Here is an 11905-nt window from a genome sequence, read left to right on the forward strand (position 1 = left end):
GGGATGCGAGGCGAGGGATGCGGCGGGAAGGCCCCGACGGCTAAACGGAAGAGGCTGCAGGGCCGCCTCGGAATGGTCCAAGCATCGGATGCGATTGGGACGACTACCAGTGCCAACCCCTTATCCCGCGATGCGTCCGATACACAGATAGTTCCAAGGCGGCCGAGGAGCCTCACCGCATATCAATCGGGGTGCGAGGCGAGGGATGGGGCGGGAAGGCCCCAACGGCTAGACGGAAGAGGCTTCAGGGCCACCTCGGAATGGTCCAAGCATCGGACGCGCTTGGGGCGACTGCCAGTGCCAACCCCTTATCCCGCGATGCGTCCGATACACAGATGGTTCCAAGGCGGCCGAGGAGCCTCACCGCATAGCAATCGGGGGTGCGAGGCGAGGGATGGGGCGGGAAGGCCCCAACGGCTAGACGGAAGAGGCTTCAGGGCCGCCTAGGAATGGTCCAAGCATCGGACACGCTTGGGGCGACTACCAGTGACAGCCCCCTATCCCGCGATGCGTCCGATACGAAGATGGTTCCAAGGCGGCCGAGGAGCCTCACCGCATAGCAATCGGGGTGCGAGGTGGGGGATGCGGCGAGATGGCCCCAACGGCTAGACGGAAGAGGCCACAGGGCCGCGTCGGAATAGTCCAAGCATCGGACGCGCTTGGGGCGACTACCAGTGACAACCCCTTATCCCGCGATGCGTCCGATACGAAGATAGTTCCAAGGCGGCCGAGGAGCCTCACCGCATAGCAATCGGGGTGCGAGGTGGGGGATGCGGCGAGATGGCCCCAACGGCTAGACGGAAGAGGCTGCAGGGCCGCCTCGGAATAGTCCAAGCATCGGACGCGCTTGGGGCCACTACCAGTGACAACCCCTTATCCCGCGATGCGTCCGATACGAAGATAGTTCCAAGGCGGCCGAAGAGCCTCACCGCATAGCAATCGGGGTGCGAGGTGGGGGATGCGGCGAGATGGCCCCAACGGCTAGACGGAAGAGGCCACAGGGCCGCCTCGGAATAGTCCAAGCATCGGACGCGCTTGGGGCGACTACCAGTGACAACCCCTTATCCCGCGATGCGTCCGATACGAAGATAGTTCCCAGGCGGCCGAGGAGCCTCACCGCATAGCAATCGGGGTGCGAGGCGAGGGATGCGGCGAGATGGCCCCAAAGGCTAGACGGAAGAGGCTGCAGGGCTGCCTCGGAATAGTCCAAGCATCGGACGCGCTTGGGGCGACTACCACTGCCAACCCCTTATCCCGCGATGCGTCCGATACACAGATAGTTCCGAGGCGGCCGAGGAGGTGGGGGATGCAGCGAGATGGCCCCAACGGCTAGACGGAAGAGGCTGCAGGGCCGCCTCGGAATAGTCCAAGCATCGGACGCGCTTGGGGCGACTACCAGTGACAACCCCTTATCCCGCGATGCGTCCGATACACAGATAGTTCCGAGGCGGCCAAGGAGCCTCACCGCATAGCAATCGTGGTGCGAGGTGGGGGATGCGGCGAGATGGCCCCAACGGCTAGACGGAAGAGGCTGCAGGGCCGCCTCGGAATGGTCCAAGCATCGGATGCGCTTGGGGCGACTACCACTGCCAACCCCTTATCCCGCGATGCGTCCGATACACAGATAGTTCCAAGGCGGCCGAGGAGCCTCACAGCATAGCAATCAGGGTGCGAGGCGAGGGATGCGGCGAGAAAGCCCCAACGGCTAGAGGGAAGAGGCTTCAGGTCCGCCTCGGAATGGTCCAAGCATCGGACGCGCTTGGGGCGACTACCAGTGACAACCCCTTATCCCGCGACGCGTCCGATACACAGATAGTTCCAAGGCGGCCGAGGAGCCTCACCGCATAGCAATCGGGGTGCGAGGCGAGGGATGCGGCGAGAAGGACCCAACGGCTACACGGAAGAGGCTTCGGGGCCGCCTCGGAATGGTCCAAGCATCGGACGCGCTTGGGGCGACTACCAGTGACAACCCCTTATCCCGCGACGCGTCCGATACACAGATAGTTCCAAGGCGGCCGAGGAGCCTCACCGCATAGCAATCGGGGTGCGAGGCGAGGGATGCGGCGAGAAGGACCCAACGGCTAGACGGAAGAGGCTTCGGGTCCGCCTCGGAATGGTCCAAGCATCGGACGCGCTTGGGGCGACTACCAGTGACAACCCCTTATCCCGCGACGCGTCCGATACACAGATAGTTCCGAGGCGGCCGAGGAGCCTCACCGCATAGCAATCGGGGTGCGAGGCGAGGGATGCGGCGAGAAGGACCCAACGGCTAGACGGAAGAGGCTTCGGGTCCGCCTCGGAATGGTCCAAGCATCGGACGCGCTTGGGGCGACTACCAGTGACAACCCCTTATCCCGCGACGCGTCCGATACACAGATAGTTCCAAGGCGGCCGAGGAGCCTCACCGCATAGCAATCGGGGTGCGAGGCGAGGGATGCGGCGAGAAGGACCCAACGGCTAGACGGAAGAGGCTTCGGGTCCGCCTCGGAATGGTCCAAGCATCGGACGCGCTTGGGGCGACTACCAGTGACAACCCCTTATCCCGCGACGCGTCCGATACACAGATAGTTCCGAGGCGGCCGAGGAGCCTCACCGCATAGCAATCGGGGTGCGAGGCGAAGGATGCGGCGAGAAGGACCCAACGGCTAGACGGAAGAGGCTTCGGGTCCGCCTCGGAATGGTCTAAGCATCGGACGCGCTTGGGGCGACTACCAGTGACAACCCCTTATCCCGCGACGCGTCCGATACACAGATAGTTCCAAGGCGGCCGAGGAGCCTCACCGCATAGCAATCGGGGTGCGAGGCGAGGGATGCGGCGAGAAGGACCCAACGGCTAGACGGAAGAGGCTTCAGGGCCGCCTCGGAATGGTCCAAGCATCGAACGCGCTTGGGGCGACTACCAGTGACAACCCCTTATCCCGCGACGCGTCCGATACACAGATAGTTCCGAGGCGGCCGAGGAGCCTCACCGCATAGCAATCGGGGTGCGAGGCGAGGGATGCGGCGAGAAGGACCCAACGGCTAGACGGAAGAGGCTTCGGGGCCGCCTCGGAATGGTCCAAGCATCGGACGCGCTTGGGGCGACTACCAGTGACAACCCCTTATCCCGCGACGCGTCCGATACACAGATAGTTCCGAGGCGGCCGAGGAGCCTCACCGCATAGCAATCGGGGTGCGAGGCGAGGGATGCGGCGAGAAGGACCCAACGGCTAGACGGAAGAGGCTTCAGGGCCGCCTCGGAATGGTCCAAGCATCGGACGCGCTTGGGGCGACTACCAATGACAACCCCTTATCCCGCGACGCGTCCGATACACAGATAGTTCCGAGGCGGCCGAGGAGCCTCACCGCATAGCAATCGGGGTGCGAGGCGAGGGATGCGGCGAGAAGGACCCAACGGCTAGACGGAAGAGGCTTCAGGGCCGCCTCGGAATGGTCCAAGCATCGGACGCGCTTGGGGCGACTACCAGTGACAACCCCTTATCCCGCGACGCGTCCGATACACAGATAGTTCCGAGGCGGCCGAGGAGCCTCACCGCATAGCAATCGGGGTGCGAGGCGAGGGATGCGGCGAGAAGGACCCAACGGCTAGACGGAAGAGGCTTCAGGGCCGCCTCGGAATGGTCCAAGCATCGGACGCGCTTGGGGCGACTACCGTTGCCAACCCCTTATCCCGCGATGCGTCTGATACACAGATAGTTCCGAGGCGGCCGAGGAGCCTCACCGCATAGCAATCGGGTTGCGAGGCAGATTATTGGGAAGGGAACCCCCTGGGATGCGGCTCAAGCAGTGCCCAAAGGGACTGGAATGCGGAATCACATCGAGAGACCCAAATGCTATACGAGGGCTCAAATCGAATTATCGATTTGGCCACGACATGGACGCATCGGAACGACTACCTTTGCCGAACCACTCGCAATTGCATCCATACCGAAACCAATAGACATTTCCGTTAGAGCCCTCGCATAGCATTCGGGAATCTCGCATGCCCCTCTAAATCGACCAATGCTGGCGCTCAATGAAAATCCGAGCGCTACCACCGTTCGAGCGCCAGCATTGGTCGAGTTAGAGGGGCACGGGGGAGAATGCTCCAGTCAACACCTCCCCTATATAAGTTATTTGTCCGATTCTCGCACAACCGTAGTCTGCCTCGTCGAATCAAACAACGGTCCCAGATTCCGACTTCCGTTCCGTAGAGACCCAAAAGCTAGATGGAGGCTCGCAAGAAAGAGAGTCGGCGCATAGCAATCGGGTTTCTCGAACGTTTAGGGACCGAGCTCACTTGCGGATAGGGCAAAATCCGCCAAGCAACCCAAAAGCTAGACGGGGGCTCGAATCGAATCGCCTAGGCGGCCACAACAACGACGTGTTGGATCGACTACCAGTGCCAAACCATTCAGCAAGACTAGTCTGTGTCGAGGCCGGATAGAGATTCTCAGAGAGCGCCCGCATAGCATTTAGGAGACCTGCCGCGTCCCTCACACTCGACAAATGGTGGTGCACGTTTATAAATCCGAGCGATCCCAACCCTTTCAAGCACCAACATCGGTCGAGATAGAGGGGCACGGAGGGGGCTGCGTGAGACAACACAGTCCCCTATATAAGTTATTTGTCCGATTCTCACACATCCGAAGAATGGTCATCAAATCGGACAACAGCCCAAACTTCCGACTTCCGTCCCAGAAAGCCCAAGAGCTATCTAAAACGTTCATGGCCGGAACTCGATCGCGGCTATACCAGTCCGCCAAGCAACCCAAAAGCTAGACTGGAGCTCTAGTCGAATCACCTCTGTGGCCATTGCAAGGACGTGTTGGAGCGACTACCATTGCCGAACCATTCCGCAGGTCGAGTCCATACCAAGGCCGCATAGAGATTCACGATGAGCTCCTGCATAGCAATCAGGAGACTTGCCGTGTCCATCACAATCGATAAATCCTGGTGCAAGATTTTTGCATCCGAGCGCTCCAACCAGTCGAGCACCAGCATCAATCGACATAAACGGGCACGGGGGGAGGATGCTCGAGAACACTACCTCCCCTATATAAGTTATTTGTCCGATTCTCAAGCAGCCGAAGTCTGGTCATCGAATCGGGTCAAAGACCACAACTTCCGACTTTACCCACAATGCAAGTCATCGAATCGAACATCGGCCCCCGAGTCGGACTCCATGCGTATGTCAGGTCATCGGACCCAAATTCCGCCTTCCTGCGCATGGCGGGCCATCAATATCAACTCGGTCATCGGACCCAAACTCCGCCTTTTTGCGTATGGCACGCCTTCAAATCGGTCATCGGACCCAAATTCCGCCTTCCTGTGCATGGCGGGCCATCAACATCAACTCGGTCATCGGACCCAAATTCCGCCTTTCTGCGCATGGCACGCCATCAACTCGGTCATCGGACCCAAATTCCGCCTTCCTGCGCATGGCAGGTCATCGGACACAAATTCAGACCTCGCCAATATGCCTACGTATCGAATCGGTCATCGGACCCAACTTCCGACTTCATCCATACTGTAGGGTCTTTGAGGTTGGCGCGGTGCGCTCAACCCAGGGAGTCGACCCATCGAAGCATACACCTCCCCTATATAAGCTATTTGTCCGATTCCCACACCTGTGTAGTTTGCACCTCTGACCAGGACATCGACCCCAACTTCCGAACTCGACTGCAACGACGGCACCAGCGCCTTGGTGCGCACCTTGCGACGCACAGTCCCAACATTCGCCTTCCTGCACATGGCAGGTCATCGGACCCAAATTCCGACCTCGCGAGTATGCCTACATATCGAATCGGTCATCGGACCCAACTTCCGACTTCATCCATACCGTAGGGTCTTTGAGGTTGGCGCGGTGCGCTCAACCCGGGGAGTCGACCCAACGAAGCATACACCTCCCCTATATAAGCTATTTGTCCGATTCCCACACCTGTGTAGTTTGCACCTCCGATCAAGACATCGACCCCAACTTCCGAACTCGCCTCCAACGACCGAACCAGCGCCTTGGTGCGCACCTTGCAACGCACAGTGCCAACATTCGCCTTCCTGCACGTGGCAGGTCATCGGACCCAAATTCCGACCTCGCGAGTATGCCTACATATCGAATCGGTCATCGGACCCAACTTCCGACTTCATCCATACCGTAGGGTCTTTGAGGTTGGCGCGGTGCGCTCAACCCGGGGAGTCGACCCAACGAAGCATACACCTCCCCTATATAAGCTATTTGTCCGATTCCCACACCTGTGTAGCTTGCACCTCCGATCAGGACATCGACCCCAACTTCCGAACTCGACTAAAAAGACCGCACCAGCGCCTTGGTGTGCACCTTGCAACGCACAGTGTCAACATTCGCCTTCCTGCACATGGCAGGTCATCGGACCCAAATTCCGACCTCATGAGCATACCTACTAATCGAATTGGTCATCGGACCCAACTTCCGACTTCATCCATACCGTAGGGTCTTTGAGGTTGGCGCGGTGCGCTCAACCTGGGGAGTCGACCCATCGAAGCATACACCTCCCCTATATAAGCTATTTGTCCGATTCCGACACCTGTGTAGTTTGCACCTCCGCTCAGGACATCGACCCCAACTTCCGAACTCGCCTGCAACGACCGAACCAGCGCCTTGGTGCGCACCAAAAGTGCGCACTTTTGGAGGGCACTTTTGTGCGCTCCAAAGGTGCGCACTTTTGGAGGGCACTTTTCTGCGCTCCAAAGGTGCGCACTTTTGGAGGGCACTTTTTGGAGGGCACTTTTCTGCGCTCCAAAGGTGCGCACTTTTGGAGGGCACTTTTCTGCGCTCCAAAGGTGCGCACTTTTGGAGGGCACTTTTTGGAGGGCACTTTTCTGCGCTCCAAAGGTGCGCACTTTTGGAGGGCACTTTTTGGAGGGCACTTTTCTGCGCTCCAAAGGTGCGCACTTTTGGAGGGCACTTTTTGGAGGGCACTTTTCTGCGCTCCAAAGGTGCGCACTTTTGGAGGGCACTTTTCTGCGCTCCAAAGGTGCGCACTTTTGGAGGGCACTTTTTGGAGGGCACTTTTCTGCGCTCCAAAGGTGCGCACTTTTGGAGGGCACTTTTCTGCGCTCCAAAGGTGCGCACTTTTGGAGGGCACTTTTTGGAGGGCACTTTTCTGCGCTCCAAAGGTGCGCACTTTTGGAGGGCACTTTTGTGCACTCCAAAGGTGCGCACTTTTGGAGGGCACTTTTCCTGTGCTCCAAAGGTGCACACCTAGGTGAGCACCTTCGACCACACCTTGTAGCACACCAAACTCTGACTTTCGACTTCATCCGCAATGCAGGGTCTTTGAGGTTGGCGCAATGCGCACAACCAGGGGAGTCGACCCATCAAACCCAACACCTCCCCTATATAAGCTATTTGTCTGATTCTCATACATGCGTAGCCTGCAGGAGCAATTAGGACATCGACCCCAACTTTCGGCTTCTAAACGAAAACAAGGTCTTTGAGGTTGGTGTAATGCGAACAACTAGGGGAGTCAACCCATCAAACCCAACACCTCCCCTATATAAGCTATTTGTCTGATTCTCATACATGTGTAGTCTACAGGAGCAATTAGGACATCGACCCCAACTTTTGACTTCTTAACGAAAACAAGGTCTTTGAGGTTGACGTAATGCGCACAACCAGGGGAGTCGACCCATCAAACCCAACACCTCCCCTATATAAGCTATTTGTCCGATTCTCATACATGTGTAGCCTGCAGGAGCCATTAGGACATTGACCCCAACTTTTGACTTCTTAACGAAAACAAGGTCTTTGAGGTTGGCGTAATGCGCACAACCAAGGGAGTTGACCCATCAAACCCAACACCTCCCCTATATAAGCTATTTGTCTGATTCTCATACATGTGTAGCCTGCAACAACGATTAGGACATCCACCCCAACTTCTGAATTCGTCTGCGTTGACCGCACCAAAGGTGCACGCCTTGGTGCTCACCAAAATCCGACTTCCGACTTCTTCTGCTATGCGGGGTCTTTGAGGTTGGCGCAGTGCGCACAACCAGGGGAGTCAACCCACCGAATGCAACACCTCCCCTATATAAGCTATTTGTCTGATTCTCATACATGCGTAGACTGCAGCAATGATTAGGACATCCACCCCAACTTTTGACTTCTTAAACAAGACAGGGTCTTTGAAGTTGGTGCAGTGCACACAACCAGGGGAGTCGACCCATCAAACGCAACACCTCCCCTATATAAAGCTATTTGTCCGATTCTCATACGTGTAGTCTGCAGCAGCGATTAGGACATCGACCCCAACTTCCGAATTCGTTTGCATTGACCGCACCAAAGGTGCACGCCTTGGTGTGCACCCTGGAGTGCACTTTGGTGCTCACCTCGGTGCACACTTTGGTGTGCACCTCGGTGTGCACCAAAGGTGCGCACCTTGGAGCGCACCAAAGGTGTACACTTTGGAGCGCACCACATAGGGTCTTTGAGAGGTTGGCGCAGTGCGCACACCAAGGTGGGTGTTGAGGTGCGTGCCGAGGTGGGTGGGTGCTAGGGTGCGCTCCATGGTGGGTGCCAGGGTGGGTGCGTGCTAGGGTGGATTCCAAAGAGGGTCATAGGGTGGGTGCCAAGGTGGGTTGGTGATATAGTGGGTTCAAAGGTGGGTACTAGGGTGGGTTCCAAGGTGGGTCACAAGTTGGGTGCCAGGATGCGTGGGTGTTAGGTTGGGTGCCAAGGTGGGCTCCTGCGTGGGTGGGTGCTAGGGTGGGTTTCAAGGTGGACGCGAGGGCGGGTGCCAAGGTGGGTAACAAGTTGGGTGTTAGGATGGGTGAGTGCTAGAGTGGGTGCCAAGGTGGGTGGGTGCTAAGGTGGATGCCAAGGTGGTTCACAGGGTGGGTGGGTTCTAGGGTGAGTTCCAAGGTGGGTCACAGGTTCAGTGCTAGGGTGGGTGTCAAGGCGGGTGTCGAGGTGCCTGGGTGCTAGGGTGTGGATGCCAATGTGGGTCATAGGGTGGGTACTAGGGTGGGCTGCAATGTGGGTGCCAAGGTGGGTAACATGCTCGGTGGGTTCTAAATTGGGTGCCAGGGTGGGTGTGCACCCACCTTGCCCGAGGTGGGTGCCAAGGTGCCAGTGTGGGTGGGTGCTAAGGTGGATGCCAAGGTGGGTGAGAAGGTGGGTGATAGGTTGAGTGGTAGGATGGGTGGGTGCCAAGATGGGTCACAGGGTGGGTGCAAGGGTGGGTAGGTGCTAGGGTTGGTGTCAGGGTGGGTGGGTGCTAGGTTGGGTTCCAAGGTGGGTGCGAGGGTGAGTGTCAAGGTGGGTCACAGGTTAGGTGCTAGGATGGGTGAGTGCTAGGGTGCAAAGGTGCCAGGGTGGGTGCTAGGATGGGTCGATGCTAGGGTGAGTGGCAAGGTGGGTCCACAAGTGTCAAGGTGGGTGCCGAGGTGGGTGCCAAGTCGGCGACTGCTATGGTGGATGCCAAGGTGGGTCACGGGGTGGGTGCCAAGTTGCTAGGTTGGGTTCCAAGGTGGGTGCCAACGTGGGTGCTAGGGTGCGTGGGTTAAAGGGTGTGTCACAACGTGGGTGCCAGGATGGGTGCGCACCCACACTGGCCAAGACGGGTGCGGGTGCAAGGTTGGGTTCCAAGCCCGGTCACAGGCTGGGTGCTAGGATGGGTGGGTGCCAAGGTGGGCACCAGGGTGGGTGCACCCACCCTGGCCAAGGTGGGTCACGGGGTGGGTCCTAGGGTGGGTAACGGGGTGGGTACTAAGGTGCGTGCCAAGGTGGGTCATAGGGTGGGTGCCAAGGTGGGCACCAGGGTGGGTGTGCACCAACCCTAGCCAGGGTAGGTCACGGGGTGGTTGTCGGGGTGGGCGTCAAGGAGCCAAGGTGGGTGGCAAGTAGCCAAGTTGCGTGCCAAGGTGGGTGTCGGGGTGGGTGCCAAGGATCCAAGGTGGGTGCCAAGGAACCAAGGTGGGTGTCTGGGTGGGTGCCGAGGTGGGAGCCAGGGTGGGTCCCAAGGTGAGTGCAAAGGTGGGTGCCAGGGTCAAGGTGAGTGCCAATGTGGGTTCCAAGGTGCCAGGGTCAGGGTGAGTGCCAATGTGGGTTCAAAGGTGCTAAGTTGGGTGCGAGGTTGGGTGCGAGGGTGGGTGGGTGCCAAGGTGTGCTAGGTGGAAGCCCGGGTGGGTCGGCATCCCATGGGTGTCGAGTTGGGTGCCTGATGGGTGCTTCTTGTCAAGTTTTAGTCGTCGGGACTCATTTCGAGCCTTAGAGGTCGTTTCTTGTCCGGTTGCCCTGTCTTCGACCTGGGAACCCAATTTTGGTCCTCGGGTCCCATTTTTTTTTGTCTCGCATCCCACTTTTGGCCTGTGGCCTTTTCGGGGTCGATTCTCGTTTTGGGCATCAGAGCATGTTTCTTCTCCTAAAACCCAATATTTGTTTATTAAGTCTCGGAACACATTTTTGTTCTCGTGGACCCATCATGGGTCTTGGAACGCATTTGTGGTCCTTGGGTCCCATTTTGCATCCCGAAACTTGTGTTTTGGTGCTTGATCCCTATTTTGGGTGCCCACCTTGCACCAAGTGCGCACCCGGGGCAAACCGAGCGCCTTGGTGCACCGGGGCAAGATCGAGCGTGCACCCGAGGCGCCCCGAACATGCACCAAGGTGCACTCGGCCCACATGTGAGCGCAGGTCGTTGCGCCCGAGGTGGTGTGTGGGCACCGCGTTGCAGACGGGACACTGCACGCACACGACGCCCCCTCCAGGTGCACGCACGTAGGCCGGGCCGGGTGCACACCCGACGCCCTAGCAAGGTGCGCGCACCCGGGCAGGGCTCACACTTGGCGAACGGGGCGCACTTCGCGAGGGAGGGTGTGCACCTCGACGGGGGTGGGTGGCCGGGGTGGATTCGCACGTGGGTCGCGGTTTGCTAAGTACACACTGCGACAAGCTCATAACGGGTGCGATCATACCAGCATTAGTGCACCGGATCCCATCAGAACTCCGCAGTTAAGCGCGCTTGGGCCGGAGTAGTACTGGGATGGGTGACCTCCCGGGAAGTCCCGGTGTTGCACCCTTTTTTAGTTTTTCGCCGGGCGTCGCAATGCTATTTGAATAAACCTTTTGCCCGTTTGCGTTCTCGTCGGGGCCGGGCCGGGCCGGGGTGCGCTGCCCGCACTACCGCGCGCGCGGGGGCGACACCGAGCGCGCACCCGAGGCACCCCGAGCACACAGGCCACGGTGCAACCCGGGCGTTGTGCGCGCACCCCGGTGCGCCCGAGGTGCTGCGCGCGCACCCAGGTGAAATCGGTGTGCACCTCGGCCAGTGCGCGCTCGGTCGAGTCGCGCACGTTGGCCAAGGTGCACGGTGATGTTTCTTACTCTAAGGTTCCGCACCAGACGCCCGGGACAGGTGAGCGAAGCTGGGCGGGGCCGGGTGCGCGGCCGGGGCAGGTGCACGCAGCTGGAGAGAGCTTTGGAGCACACTTCGGAGCGCACCAATGATGCGCTCCATTCAAAAGTTTCCTGAAAAGGCAAAAAAAGTTGAGATTATAGAATTTCCCACTTGAGAGATTGTAAAAAAAAAAAATTTAAAATGAAGGAAACGCGGGTGCCAAGGTGTGCGCAGCCCAGCCAAGGTGTGCGCACCAAGGCGCCCACCCTGGCGAAGGTGCACGCAAGGTGCGCACCCGAGGCAAACCGGACAATTAACCCAACTTTCGACTTCGCGCGCACCTTGGAGCGCACTTCGGAGCGCTCCTTGGTGCGCACCAATCTTGGGCACCTCGGAGTGCACCATGGCGCCCACCAAGGTGCGCACCCGGGGCAAACCGAGCTCCGACTTCGTGCGCACCTTGGAGCGCACGAAAGGTGCGCACCATGGCGCCCACCAAGGTGCGCAGCCCAGCCAAGGCGTGCGCATCAAGGTGCGCACCCTGGCGAAGG

At 58.9% G+C, this 11905-nt stretch overlaps 1 non-coding gene across 1 annotated transcript; it reads left to right on the forward strand.

The window, feature by feature from the left end:
* The first annotated feature begins 10918 nt into the window (after nucleotides 1–10918).
* LOC131869606 (5S ribosomal RNA) lies at nucleotides 10919–11037 on the forward strand. Its single transcript, XR_009367988.1, has one exon. It is a non-coding gene; the product is annotated as a 5S ribosomal RNA (ribosomal RNA).
* The last annotated feature ends 868 nt before the right edge of the window (nucleotides 11038–11905 follow it).

Source organism: Cryptomeria japonica, unplaced genomic scaffold (genome assembly GCF_030272615.1).
Source record: "Cryptomeria japonica unplaced genomic scaffold, Sugi_1.0 HiC_scaffold_254, whole genome shotgun sequence".
Classification (NCBI taxonomy): domain Eukaryota; kingdom Viridiplantae; phylum Streptophyta; class Pinopsida; order Cupressales; family Cupressaceae; genus Cryptomeria; species Cryptomeria japonica.